Source organism: Diadema antillarum, unplaced genomic scaffold (assembly GCF_040938485.1).
Source record: "Diadema antillarum isolate AM-2024a unplaced genomic scaffold, OU_Dant_1.0 seq00000861_RagTag, whole genome shotgun sequence".
NCBI lineage: Eukaryota > Metazoa > Echinodermata > Echinoidea > Diadematoida > Diadematidae > Diadema > Diadema antillarum.
Window position 1 is genome coordinate 249,831 of NW_027271731.1, and position 16,225 is coordinate 266,055.

Here is a 16,225-nt window from a genome sequence, read left to right on the forward strand (position 1 = left end):
TTTCATTTTGTCTCAACAACGAATATAAGTTCACCAAACGTCTCGCAAGAAATCAATATACCATCATATTCTATACACGCAGGTTGAATATAAAAATGTAATTCTAACACAACATATTAAGAAGCCTAGATGCATGGTATTTATCAAATAATGTTGAAAATGGAGGGGAAGCTAGAAAGCAAAGCTTCTAATATTCATTCCCCTAAAACCATATTAACAAAGTACAGAAAAATCATATACAGGAAGTGCAGAGATACATAGTTGCAGACAAAAACATACCGGACATTAATGACACAACTAAAAACCCTTTACATTGTAGATTTTTTTCCAGCAAGGAGTTGGGGGGGGGGGGGGGGGGGGGTCGACGAGTTTGAAATGGATCGTAGCCTCCATCACTTTGATATGATATAATCTAGAAGTACCGCCTTGATGTTATAGAGCAAACTTGATCTTCTTTTTGAATTAAAACAACGACAAAAACTTGTGAAGGCATAAACGAAACTGTCTAAACGCAATACCGTACAAACTATTCATTAAACATCAACCAAGGAGCAATGTGAGATACGTCTTTCAGTTCTCTCACAGTTCCCAGGTGTTGATGATATTATACACTTTGACATCATGATCTCATTCAGTCTTGTCTTAAAACTAAAACTGTCATTTTTATTGTCTTTAAAGAACCCTTTAATTGGATGTTTGGCAGCAGGTGACATCAGCCCCAAATTTGCAGAATTCTCAGGCTAAAGATGCATATTAGTCCTGCAATTCCTTTAATTGCAACCACATCTAGTGATGTTCAGCACTTCCTCAGGGGTCAGAGGGCAATTATTTGCCATAGAAACAGAATGAAGACATGAAGACTTGCTTGATCACCACCAGTTGAAGCCCTATGGCTTTGTTGCCAGGCCAGAGACAGTGTTGCAGGTAACTTAGATGGTGTCAGAGATGACATCAGACCAGCATCTTCACCAACCGGTTTTGGGGTCAAAGCTTTCAAGTTACGGGAAGGAAATCTATAGGCTTGTGGGATTTCAGACGCATTGATGGCAGATTGTTCAAGGGGGCATTTCATGAAGCGTTTTGTCAGATCTTTTCTTCTTGACTAACTGTTATAAGCTACTAAAATCATTGCATCTGATTGGCTGAGAGCAAATTTGTCAGACAAATTGTCAGACAAAACGCTTCATAAAATGCCCCCATTCTATCGCGTTTGGAAGGTCAGGGTATGCGTTGACAGCACTGGTGACACTTGCCATCCTTTCCTTCCAGCGTGAGGGAGAGTGATCGAGTTCCAGTGAAAGAGGGTAGACTTCCTTAGCCTATGCTTGGAAGGCTTGCCACAGAGGGTTACCTTGAACATAGCATTGGCAAGGTGGTTACTAAGATGGAAGGCATGGGTCGGATGATAATCTTATAAAGGTTGGGGCAAAGTCTCCAGAACGTGAAGAACTCCTCTATTGTCTTGAGATGGGTCAGTACTCGGCTCATGCCATCCAATGACTTTCTATGAGACGCAAAGGCAAGATCATCTGGAAACTTCCTAAGTGAAGGGAATGTTATGTCACCATGTATATGGTAAAAAGAGCATAGTGGAGTTAGTTTACAGCCACCATTAAGGAGGCCATCATTCAGAGTCCTAACACTGCTGGTCTGGTTACCTAGAGCAATCCTGAATCTGCAAGTACTCAGAAACTCCAACCTCAAGTACCTTCTAATCTGGAGATTCTCCCGCCTGAAACCCCTAGCAAACGGGAGAGTCCAACTTGATGTGCGCGAAGTTCCCTGCGGCCGCGGGGTCCAGGGCCCGCTTGAGCTCTGGAATCTCTAATAGGGTTCTTAATGTTCTCTTGTGCTATCTAAGGCTTATTTTTCAACATACGAACACACAAAGTAAGAAATCATTTCAAGTGGGAGACACAGAGCCAGGGCAGGAGAAATCAAATCTCAAGCGGGAGAGCGGGAGATTTTGCAAAACGGGGGCGAAAGATCTCCCGTCGAAAGCTGGAGAGTTGGAGTCTCTGAATGCTGAAGATTAAAGACAAGCAGTGTGAAGTTGCTATAACACTGCTTTCAGAATGAGGCAGCACTGCACAGATCTCAGAGTCTCTCTTGACATCATATACGCAAACACATTCACTCAGAAAAAAAAATGGTGGTAGAATTCATGTACCATATATAGTTCATCTGGGTTAATATGAAAAACTTTTGGGCATTGTGTTCATTTCAGAGATTTGACAACAGGAAGTGAGGTGGTCCCTTTTTTCCACTTTCCCCTGCCTCATGTTCTTTCTCGGGTGAGGGGACTGAAAAGCTTGTATAAAATCGTTTTTAGATAATGTAGAACAGGACAGGTAATTGGAAGTTTCATTGTGTCATCATCTAGGATTCAGCCTTCTAATTCAGTAAACCAGCGTGAATATTATGATGTTGAACATCTCAAGGCAAGTAAGTATCAAATTGTTCATGTCTAATAATTCCAGATAAACGATCTTGATGTTGGCGTCAATTTAAACTTTGGAGGGTTTTTCCAGATTTACGGATTGAGGTAGCAAATCTGGATGTTCGCATCAAAGAATAAAGCAGCTTTTGTTAGTAATAATCCTCTAATTTATAATCAGCACACAAATTGATAAACAGTGTACCTGAGTGACAGAAAAAAAAAATGTTTTTTTCCATATACACTTTGCCGTTCATATTGTGCAGGGGTATATGAGTAGCTTCTATTTTGAAGTTTTGTATTAAGAAGAATATAATAAGCCTAAAAACACTGCATTTTCTGTTTGTTTGCTTGTTTGTTTGCTTGTTTTGCTAGTGGAACTCATCAGATTTGCATGGCACATGCAAAATTTGATAAAAGCGTAGGTATGTGACTGAAAATTCGTCTTCTATTTCTATGCATATTTTTGCCATTCATATAGTACACGAGTATAGGAGTGGCGGCCATTTTGGATTGAAAATAAGCTTAAAATACTAAATGTACCTCTTCAAATGAAAAATTTCTTGCAAGTGCAAGTAGAATTACTCAAGGAACAAAAATTTAAAAAACTTTAATGGAATAATTGGTCATAAAATTGACATAACTGGGATTATCATGGCCAAATTAGCATATCTGGCGGCCATTTTGGATTTTTGCATTTTGCCGAAAATGCTCAAGGTTACGCGAGTGGCATCAATCGGATTTGGAATCAGCACCCTCGAATTGACAAGAAACCATCAAAAAATATTGTATATATCAAAAAACAAGGTTAGGTGCACTTTCTATGGAGCCTAGCCTGGACTATTTATAGGCTTTCAACTAAACATAATACATGCATAATACACAAAAATAAACAAGCAATGAGTACTTTGACTATCATTTCATAGAAAGTTGTCGAAATGAGAGCAATATTACTGTACCTTCCAGGAAACCATAGACCATTATGTACAGAATCTTCAGTTGCTAAAGGGACAATGACCACTGTCTCCTTTCATATCATGTCTTAGATCATACATGTAACATACAACCATGTAGGTCTTTTGTTATCATTATTGATATAAAAACTTTACTGTTCATGTAGGGGGCGGACAACTCTCCCCTCACCCTCTTGTGGGAGAGTTGAATGTTCAAATCTCCGCTACAAAGCTATCAAATGGTCATTTTCACAATGGTTGTGAGGAAGTGAATACATGTATATGTGTATCCTAGAGCTCTAGCTGACAAGAAATTTTGCCTTAATCCTAAGGAATACCCCACCAAGGACGATCTCAGAGGCAAGCCTTGTCTTCTTATTTGCATGCATAAAGAAGTGCAAAATCAAACTCAACTTCCCGAGTTCCAAATTCTAAGTTCTGAAAGTGAAAATAGGAAATGATGCCAGATCTCTGAAGCTAGGTCCCCAGTAGCTATAGCCATGAATGTGATATGTAGGATTGCTAATCAGATTGTGTGAGTGAAGATATGATCAAAAGGTTGCCAAGGTGGCCGAAACCTCCCCCCCCCCCCCCACCCCCAGACCGAAATTACCCACACTTACTCATAACAGGGGTTCAGTTAGTACAACTCCTGAAATATCCTTAACTATGGGTAGACTAGTTTTCAAATCTTACCCAAACAATCCTGAAATGAGGTCCCGAATAGGGTTAACAGTTTCGAAGTACAATTGTACATTGTAAACCCCCAGAAATCGTGAAATAAGGTTGTGTGGCAGCTTGATGTTTGCCCTGTTTTGCTGCAAAACATGCCAAGCATGAGACGTGCCGACCTAGCCTTCTTTTCACATGACATTTTGCTACATGCACTGCATCCATGGGCATGGCCATACAATGTTAATTATATGATTCTCGTCATGCTGTTGAAAACAGTGAAATGCTAAAATGCTATTGCTATGCTACCTTCCTTTCCAAAAACCTGTCACCATGGTGGGGCTAGCTGTGATGATGAGGAGTAGAAACTGGTTTCGGCTTCCCTTCCAAAAGCCTGTGATGGGGGTCAAAATCCTAAACCATTTCTACCTTGAATTTACCTTGTAAGGCCACACCTCGCTACTACGGCCGGTCATGGTACTTGTACTGTCTTGGTAGTACACTCGCTTGTACTACTCCTAGTACATTAAAGGGGGTGTGTCCCAGAATCTAGAACAAGCATTGGATTTGTGTCGAGTATGGTGGACCTGAGCAACTGAGTGGGGGTGGAGGTACGGACGAGGACGGGGGAGGGGGCACTTCACACTTCTGTTACCAAAAATTCAGACAGAATTAATTATGATGCACACACACACAAAAAAAGAACATCTACCTTGTTTAGGCTATACAGTAGTATAGATCTGGCCAAATAGACTCTAATATTAAGGCCCGAATTCACGAAGGTGGTACAAATGAAACCATGGACATGGTTTGTAAACCATGGACAAAAACCATGGAGTGAGTGCCAAGTGTCGCATAGAATATTTCATTACGAAATCAGTCATTTCGTCGATGAAATGATTATTTTGTAACGAAATGACAACATTTTGTAACTAAATGAACATCACTTCCACGAAATGATAATTTCGTTAACGAAACGGTCATTTTGTCAACGAAATGTCCAATTTCGTAACGAAATATTCTGTGCGACACTTGGCACTCCATGATTTTTGTCCACGGTTTAAACCAAATGGTTTCATTTGTACCACCATCGTGAATTCGGGCCAATATGATGTTTCATCATCTTCATTATCATTATCATTCTATTACATAACACTCGTACAAGTATTCCGAGGGTTAGCATATTCCACATGTTCAGGCAGTGCATCGCACAAAGGAAATTCAAAGTAGTTAAGATTCCAGTGTGTGGAGTGTGAGGTGTTCACGACCATAAAGGAGAGGGTTTGTAAGGAGTGTTCATCTTTTTCATGTGTGACCGGCAGTGTGAAAACAGGAATGTCGAGCGACGAGCAGCAATCCAGTAAGAAAGGCGTAGAGACCCAACTAACATCTCAGGCTGCGGAGATTAGGCGGCTCTCGGAGATAGTTTCTCGCCTAGCAGAGTCCGGCTCTGTCCAAGGCCAGCAGCATGGCCACGAACCGAGCACCCGGTATCCAATATCTTCTCCCGGCCCGGACCACGAGGCTGACGACGATTTCTTGAGTATCATCGCAGGGAGTGATTTTATCTCCCAGTCGGAGGCCCCCGCGGGTCAGATGTATGACCCACTAGCCACTCTAGCTTCCAACCCCGGAGGAGGGGTTGATGTTTGGGAGGCAGACATGGATACGATTTATGAGGAGGCCAACAAGGTATCTCCGCCTGTATATGACGGTTTAGCGGATCGAGTCACCAAGGCGGTAACTCTACTCCCTCAGAAAGACGCTATACAGAAGACACAAGAAAAATACAAGCCTCCGGCCAACGCCGCGGCAGCCTGTGTGCCGCGCGTGGACCACGAGATCTGGAACTCCCTTCCCCCAAGGGCAAGGGCCACTGATGCCCAGTCGCAAAAGTTACAACTCAATATCGTGAAAGCTCTGCTTCCATTTGTGGAAATGTTAGCATATCTCAAAGAAGTCGAGAAAGGCAAAAAGACCATGGACATCGAGAAACTACAGCGGCTGGCCGTCGATGGCCTTACGCTAGCCGGCTATGCCAGCTACCAGACGAGTATGAAACGTCGGGAGGACATCAAACAACACCTCAATCCCCGTTACCAGGGCCTGTGTGCAAAGACTGTGCCAATTACGGACTCCCTGTTTGGGAGCAATCTGCCTACGATGTTAAAAAATGTCTCGGAAGCTTTCAACGTGGGTCGCAAGGTAGCGCCCGGCAAGCCGATTTCCTATCGCGACCGGCAAGCCAATTTCCTATCGCGACCGGCAACGCCGTCAGAGAGACGGCGGCCCCTATGAACGCGAAGCCGCGTGGCGAAGGGATGTTTTTCGACGACCCAGGCCTCCAGCGACCGTTTCCCGGCCGCCACCAGCTGGTCCCCAGGTCCCAGCCTACGGTCGACCCTTCACCCGTCCCTATAGGGCCTTGTACACCCCAGCCAAGCCTGATGCAAAAAACTAAGAGTGAGTTAATTCCCCAAGCCGGGAGACTCAAGTTTTTTGTGGATAATTGGTCTCACATAACATCCGATACATGGATTCTAAATGCTATTTCGGTTACAAAATTGACTTTGTAAGAACACCCTGTCAATTTTCCATGCCACATAATATACCGCCTTGTGCGGACGAAAAGAAAGCTGTTTCAACCGAGATTAATACGCTTCTGGAAAAAATGCAATAGTAGAAAGTCAAAGAGAAGACTGCAAATTTGTTTCCACTATCTTCACAATTCGGAAGAAAACGGGAGATTTGAGACCAATTATCAATCTCAAAAACTTGAACGTTTTTGTAAAATATGACCATTTTAAAATGGAAAATATTACGTTTGTTAAAGATTTGGTTCAGCATAATGATTTCCTAACTTCTCTCGATTTAAAGGACGCATATTTTTCGGTCCCAATTCATCCTGAGCACTGGGGATATCTATCCTTTTTCTGGGAAGGAAAATTTTATTCCTTCCAATGTCTTCCATTTGGTCTCAGTTCGGCGCCCCGCGTTTTTTACCTAAATAATGAAACCTGTGATTGCTGCTATTCGCAGCAGAGGAATTAGAATTATCATTTACCTGGACGATATTTTGATCCTTGCTCACTCACGTCGAGAATGCATGGAGCACACAAACTATGTTTTCCATCTTTTGTCTAATTTAGGTCTTATTGTAAACTGTGAAAAGTCGGTCATGACGCCGACGAATTCGGCGCTCTTTCTCGGGTTCCAAATCGATACCCGCAAAATGTCTTTTCAGTTGCCAACAGAAAAAGTCCAAAAAATTCAATTCAAGGGTGACGAATTACTAAAATCTGATCGAGTTTCAATTCGCAACCTTGCCAGCTTTATTGGTTCAATTATTTCTTCGTTTTTAGCGTTTCCCTACGGGAAAATGCACTTCAGACCCCTCGAATGGGCAAAGACAAACGCTCTTTACGATTCAAATGACCATTATAGTTCATCTGTTTCTCTTAATACAATGTTACGCGAGGAAATTGAATGGTGGCTTCGTCAATCACCGGAGAACTTTACAACAACCATTCATGAACCCCCGGTCTCAATCACAGTGTCAACAGATGCTAGTAACACAGGCTGGGGAGCCGTTTGTCATAATGACAATTCTTTCTCTCAAGGCGTCTGGCGCCCAGAGCTAAGGTACATGCATATTAATGCCCTTGAGCTTCTAGCGATAGAGCAAGCATTGCTTACCCTTTGTAGCGAGTTCCGCAATAAACACATCCATATTCAAACAGACAATACCACGTCAGTGGCCTACATTAATAAGATGTGAGGTAATGTGCAGAAACTTAATGAGATCGCATTCCGCATTTGGTCTTGGTGTATAGAAAGAAGAATTTGGATTTCGGCATCTCATGTTGCCGGTGAAGCAAACAAAGAAGCAGATGTTTTGTCCAGAAGGGACATGAATAAAGAATTAAGTTTGCCTCCAAATGTCTTTTCTCGCATGGTTGCCTCTACCTTTGACCCAGACATTGATTTGTTTGCGTGTGGTAGTAATAAGCAACTGCCATCGTATGCGTCATGGAAATATGATCCAAATGCAAAAGTTATCGATGCTTTTTCAATCTCATGGAAATGTCTAACTCCGTACATTTTCCCCCCATTTTGCCTCGTTTCTAGAGTTCTCAACAAGCTACAAACGGACAACACACGAATAGCACTCATCATAGCTCCGATATGGAAAACCCAACCTTAATTCCTACAGATCTGCTTTATCATCTGCGATTCCACGAATGAATGGTCAGCCAATAGGCCAACATCCCGATGTTGTTCGATTAATGATAGGCATTTTCAATCAAAATCCACCCAAACCGAAATACTGTAACACATGGGACGTTTCTATTGTTCTAAACTATATCGCTGGTTTACCAGATGATAAAGATTTGTCCCTGTTACAATTGAGTAAGTAATTAGTGTCTTTGATGGCGCTCGTTTCCGCCCAGAGGTCACAAACTTTGTCTCATCTCGATATTTTTTCATGTTTCATTTCTGAAGATCACGCTACTTTTTACATGACAGATTTGTTAAAAACTACTTCGGTTAAGAATACTCTGAAAAGTCAATCGGTCAAGTTTTTGTCATACACTCTAAACAAAAAAATGTGTGTGATAAGAACCCTCAATGAGTACACTAAACGTACCGCCCCTCTCCGTGAACATAACAATGAGACTAGGCTTTTTGTTTCCAACAGGAGGCCACACACTCGAGTGACCACCTGTACTTTGGCACGTTGGATGAAAGATATCCTAAAATTGTCAGGAATAGATACCTCAGTATTTCAAGCGCATAGTTTCCGAAGCGCATCAGCCTCATCCGCCTATGCTCACGGGGCGACCCTAAAGGATATAATGTCAATCGCTAATTGGTCTCGCGTGACTACATTCAGAGATTTTTATCATAAACCAATTGTTGACGATTCTTATCATTCGGCTGTCCTTAATTCTACTGCGTAATTCTCGGTGATGACGACCGTCTCTAGCGGTCCGACTGTTAAGAGGAGAAGGTAGTAGAAGGAGGGCAGTCGTGGTTTTTCTGGCGGCAAAATGTCAAATTTTTTTTAGAACCGCCAGTAAATGATTTTAAAGAGGAAGTACTCCTTTGCATGTATTCTAGATTATATTAATGATAACTGCCTTTGTATTATCATTTGGGATAATGTTGAGTCAAAAGACTACAAGGGACAAAATGTCCTGCATCTTTGTAATAAAGTCAGGTATACTAATCAGACAGCTGGCGTGTCTTGCGTCTGTGTTATGACGTCTTATCCATTCACATCAACTTCAGTCAATTGCTTCGAACATGCTAACTCTCGGAATACTTGTACGAGTGTTATGTAATAGAATTCTTAAATTTAAATGCAAATAATATTATGAAGTATAATTGGAATTCTATTAATAATAACGAAGTACAAGTAGAAGAGGGTCCCACCCGTTTTCAATTCCTTCACCCACCCGCGTGTTTCATAGAAGTTGACGTGCCTTGCGTGCCTTGCGTGCCTGGTATCAATGACTGATTGTGCTGTGCCTATTGTACTGCTTGTGGTGGATGCATCCGCATGTGCAGGAATGAATCTGTATACAGCCTTTTTACTCTTAATATTCAACACGATTACTGCCATATTCAAATCTCAAAATCCACAAACATCTTGTCTGTCTTTAAATAAAGACATTCATGCTTTGAGCATCTTCTTTAATTTAAAGAATACCTTATATCTGCCTGGGAAGAATAAGTCAGTAACCGTGTGCAGTCTACTGGTACAAAGATGAACACTCCTTACAAACCCTCTCCTTTATAGCCGTGAACACCTCACACTCCACACACTGGAATCTTAACTACTTTGAATTTCCTTTGTGTGATGCACTGCCTGAACATGTGGAATATGCTAACCCTCTTCTACTTGTATACTTGGGTGACCCGCACCTCGTCATAGTTAATGTTTGCGCATATTTGAATCACATTTCTCCACTGAAATTCTTTGAAATCCAACTAACAAACATACAGGAAAAATGCTGAAAATTCCAATGGAATCACAAGTTCACTGATCAATATCGAAAATTTGCTGCTATCGTCGTCAAACGCGAACGATGCAAAAAAGTTGCACGCTAAGGAAGGGGCCCGCAACTCGTCACCCGCGCTCCCATAGACAAATCACGTAAAAGACGTGTGCAGGTAATCGTGATGCTCCCATAGACATACACGTGCGGGGACAGAGGTGATACTTTAAACACGTATTCTGATTAAATTTCAGATTTTCGCGAAAAACTGTTCGGTTTTCCCCACAATTTGCTTGGTTGTGGTAACCCTGTCAAGTTTCAAGCGTACTGAACACAGTCCCGGGCATAAATCTTTGTTTAGTGCGCTTAAATATAAAACAATTTTATGCGGGGTGACGGTATTCGGGCCCCTGACGAGGTGCGGGCACCTCACTATAGCTAGACTATACTTCGTTGTGTATTAATAGAATTCCAATCATACTTCATAATATTATTTGCATAATTTAAGAATTATCAGCAGCAGCAGCAGCAGCAGCAGCATCAGATGCGATTTATCATCTCACATACAGCTGTACGCGTGTGACGGGAACATAACTTCATTTATTAAGCTGAATACACACACATACACGTATCTCGTACCGTGTATGTCGAGCTACTGTGTACTGATGACACACTGATTGAGTGATACTCACCAGTCTTGTCACTCTTGAAATCGCGATACTGACATGGACCTAGTATTCTCGTCATTCATGACGAAAGCGGTGTCTACGACACCTCCATGAGAAAATTCTGACTATTCTTTGGACATAATTAATGTGTTTACATAATCATTATGGTGTCAAACACATCCGAGCCAAGCTAGCAAACAGGAGAATATCGCACTTGAACACATGTACGGTACACGTTAACCGTACTTATGTGTACGTACTGCACGAGAATGTACTCGTACTGTATTGTAACGATGATGTAGAGGAGGGCATTGACGTAGAGGGCGACCTTCTAATTGTGGCAAAATACAGTAGTCACCCTGAGCCTTCCACTGTGACTACCGCGGACAGACGTCGGCCGTCGCGGACCTATTGGCTCCACGATTAAAATCGTGGTCTTAATTCAAGTTGATTTATTTCACTTCCAACAAACAAATAAGAAATACAAAGAAACGCTCATATACACAGACGTCATGAAATCAGTACCACAATGCGATGAACAGAATAACATTGTAAGAAAAATATGGGTAAATTATCAACAGAGATACAAGAATAACTGTTACGTCACTGTGGTAAATGCATAAACGATATTGCTGGAAATGGAGGGGACTGCTAAAAAGCAGAGCTTGTAGAATGCAGTCCCCTCATAGAGAAAAAAAAATGCAAAAAACAACAACAACAATCTTGGAGCAATCGTGGTAATTTTATTACATCGTATCACATCTTGAGGTCAATCGTGGCAATCGAGTTATTCGTAGAAAAATTTTGGACTGTTAAAAAATTTTCTACGATAAACACGATTTATTTTCAATCGTGATCACTGCTATCGCATCAGATCGTCTTGGATCGAAACAAAACGCAGCCATGTAATTCTCATCTAATCGTGCTTCTTAATTGTGTTGATCGGGATCAACTTTTTCACTTGTCTTCCTCTCATTTATTCAATTTAATTCAAGTCAATTTATTTCACACACCATTCTCATGTGTCACAAACCCCTTGTGGGGACAAGTACATTGCTTAGTATGATTACAAAAAAAATTGAACAAGGTTGATATTTACATGGAATGTTGCGCGGGGGACCTTGAGAAAGCACAGCTTGTTATTTGTATTGCACATTTCCCTTATTTTACTCGTGGACTATACACGTATTTTGTATTCCGCAAGGTGGTAGCCTGCATCTCCAAATTATTTATGTATTTTTATGACTGTATGGACATTTTATTGACATGTTGAGGTTTTATAGGCCGATGTTTACTATAATTAAATTGTTTATCATTTCGTGAGATTAATGTATAATAATTTGCTGTTATACATATCATTTAATTGCTAACATATTACCATTAAACAGACACACAAAAAGTAGTTCCCACTAATCAAAATATCTTAACTTTTTAAAGAAAGAAATATTCTAACAAACAAACAAAAACAAACAATCAGAAGTTGGCGATGGTATGTCTGCACGTATTGACTAACGTCAGTATAAAAAATGATAAGGATTTCCTAAATCAGCGCATATCAAAGGCAAATGGACACTCTTTAAAAGTAAAAAGAGTATTTTTTGGGGGAGGGGGGTGAGGGGGCTGTGGAGCATTCTGTTTCTTGTGTATGAGTGCATGCTGTAACTGTTGTTGTTTCATCATCCATCGTTTGAACCCCTCACACCTATCCTGACAATTTCCACTTTTCTATGGTTGGCTGAGCACAATTTAGAGGAACATAGCTATAGCAAAACCTAAATAAACGGTAAAATCCATTTAGTTTATTGAAAGAATTGGCATCAGATATTGTAACCAACATCTGACAGCATAATTATGTTGCGTGAACATAAGGGGTTTAGATCTGTGTCTTGGTTGAGTGAGCATGCACACTTTAGAGACGGAGCAAGAAATGCAAAAATGCACTGTTAATATTGCATAAGGGGGAGGGGTGACATAATAGATGATAAAATGACACCGTCACTGAAACATTCACCAGAAGCAGAATGTTTCACACACCCCATATAAAAGTGACCATTGTATAGGTCACTCGTGCATGACTATTAAGATCACTCTCATTTTCACACAGAAGTTATTGTTAGCAATACCCCTGTCAATAATCTGATTTTTTTTTTTTCAGGGGTGGAGGGGGTAAATGTAGCACGTGATTGGGAGGAGTTACTTCTCTGTTGTGTGCAAACCAGTTATGTTAAACATTATCGACTAGAATAAGAAATCAAGCCAAACCAAATTCAAATTCCAATACCCTCCCGTGTAAGATATACATGTATATAGGTACCTATATATTTTGAAATAAAAAGCCATACATGTAAATATAAAACTAAGCACACAAGCAATATTATCAATTCGGCCAACGTTCTTATACATTGAAGGTAAATGTTATCCAACAAAAAGATGCACCCTCCTTTTGGATTCCATGCATTCCATCATAATAATTCAGAGGCAGGCGCGAACATATTTCCCTTTTTTTCTGAGTAAAAGGGGGTAATGATCTGATTTAATGTATTTGAGGTGTTGTTGTTGTTGTTTTTTTTTTTTGGGGGGGGGGGGGGGCGGTTAAAGGGTGTGTACAGTTCTGGTCGAGGTGAGGATTTAGCATTTAACATTTTGTGAGATATTCAGAAACCACTCTATGAGATGTCAAAGAGTATGCAATTCTAAGGGGTATCAAAAGTTTATTTGATGAAAATCGGTTTTGAAATGGCTGAGATATCAAAAAACAAGGTGAAACAAAGAGATCCTAATAAAAGGCGTGGCCTGTCGCCTTTTATTATTATCACTTTTTTGGATATCTCAGTCATTTGAAAACCAATTTTCATCAAATAAGCGTTGAATGTTCTAAGAGGTTTCTTATTATCTCACATAGGAATGTTCAAAACATGAATCCCCACCTCAACCAGTACTGTACAGTCCCTTTAAGTGTGTCAGAGATTAAATAATCTGTCAATTACTTTAGAATATTCAGAGGAGGGACTATATGAGTTTCTGGCTAGTGTGGTTGCTGCTCGCCTTCTTCCTCTCTGATGATAACGTAATTTGATATTTCGCGATACTGCAGATGTATACGATGTCATCATCCTCAACCTGTCAACCCTTGCCATCATCAATGGTTGTGGATTGTAATTACTCTGCAGAAATTAAGGAAACGATGAAGTCTATGGTCAGCCAGGCTATAATATTCCCATTCGGCTCAAATGGTGTCATCTTCTATCCCGATCGTGAAATATATCGTATCCTATCTCAACAGACCGCATTGGTTTATGCGGTAGTCGTATCAGAGCGTATCAGAACGCAGCTGCACGTACCAGATTGGGGACACCGATCGTAGTGATTGCGTTAGATCGGTATACCTGCCAATCGTGCACTCAATCGAGTCAATCCTATCAGATCGTATTTGAACGGGAGACCAGATAGTGACAGATCGTATATTGCTTGGAATAGACCAATCGTGACCATATCGCATCCAAGCGTATACCAACTCCATTCGACTAGCATCATGCACCTCGTATCCAAACATTAAAAATTTCAGATAAATTGTCCAAAACTTCCACGATCAATGACTAATCGTGGAGTTCGTAACGGATCGCGCGATAGTGGGAACGCTGTCTGATCCCCAGTTCATCGTTCCGATGAATTGCGATGAATTGATCTGACAAACTCGAAAAAATCGGATCGAGGCCCAGCACCAAGGATGATGTCAATGCCAGCAGAGCCCTATACGACCTGGGCCCCGTTTTATCAAAAGATAAAATCGATTTTAAATTTCCTTACCACACAGTCTGCCATAGACTTACAGTTGAAATCAACTTTATAATCGATTTTAACTCTTCATAAAACAGGGCCCTGCTGGATTCAAGCTTAATGCTATGCCCCGGCTTCCACTGACCATCGGAGGCTATCTGCTCCCCAAGATGAAAAAAAAAAATCAGCGTTCCGATGAGTTTCGATAAAATCTGAGTGTCTGATAGCTGATTAAACAAGGCCTGCACAAGAATATACTATTTATCATGAATATAAATATGTATGTTCGGATGAACTGTCTGGTCGGCGAGACGTTTTTACATTTCCCGTCGATGCAATTTTTTAGATTTTTACATTTCTCATGGGCGAGACGACTTTACATTTCCGGCATTTTTACAAATCCCATGCAGTGACACGTTTTTACAAATCTCTGCGTTTTCACAAATCCCGGCTCCACAAGCCTTCCAATAATCTGTCAACCTTTTTCATTGGCTGCGTCAGATTCCTGATAGCAGTCATGTGCCATGCTATGGAGGATCGTTCGAGGGTGATCTCACAGTCATCAACCTTTCACTTTTGACAGTCACCCACTCCAACCAATCGAATAGTCTATAATCAAATGGTAATCGAATCGAATCTTAGGTTGATACTAATACTGAATAATGAGTAAATTTTTAGCCAATTAATGGGAAATCGTGCATAAGAGCGCGTCGTGCCCACTCCCAATTAGGCCGACGTGAAAACAGTAGCGACTCCTGACACGCCATGGATCAACTTTTTCATGCTATTTTTATGTTTTCATGATATCATATTTTCAGTTCGTTTATAATAAGTGACCACGTCGACCTTTAATTATTGTTAAAGCATTTTGATAGAAAAAAGTACCGGATTTTTCGTTTTACAATAGATTAAAGCTATAAGTATTAGATCCTTCTACAGCCATTTCATCACCAAGCCTTCTGTAGTTTAATTCACTTATCCTATTAACGTAATTGCTTCTTTTAAATTTTGTATTACATTGAAATGGAGTCAAGAAGAAAAACGTGCGTCTTTAATTCACATCATGACCTGTTATCCTCACACAAGATGTTTATGTGTGTGTGTGTGTGGGGGGGGGGGGTGGGTGGTGGATAAAGGACTTCAGTTGCTTGATTATGAATGTGATACTTGTGATAGTCTATTTTGTGTACAAAAACAACGGGAAATTTGTGAATTGATGACATTTAATTCACCTCACTTATAGTTGAATAATAATTATTATATGTGATGGTGACCAACACCAATGTGCAGTCAGTCGCATGCAGGGGACGCGGAAACGTGTTTTCTACTTTAATCAAATACCAAGTGAGGAGGGGGGGGGGGGGGATAACGAGTCATGTCTCACTGCTCCTGGTGGGGTCAAGGGGGGGGGGGGGGGGGCGCTATAGAGCCTACAGCAGTGTATAATACCTGATAGGTTTTGAGGAGGAGAGATCTGTACGGTGCTGCAGAAAAGTAGGATTTTCAGTTAATCTGCTTGTTTTTAGGCCTATATGTACCTTCAGCGATAATATCCTTTGGGTCGACGGTCACACAATTTTTGCTATATATATTTTTGTTAAATAGGTTTAATGTTACTTATATGAATATTGCTTATCGATATATGACCTTACAAGAAGTTTGATGGGGTAAAAGTGAATAGACAGTTACTGACACGAAACGAGAGTGGTGGGAGGT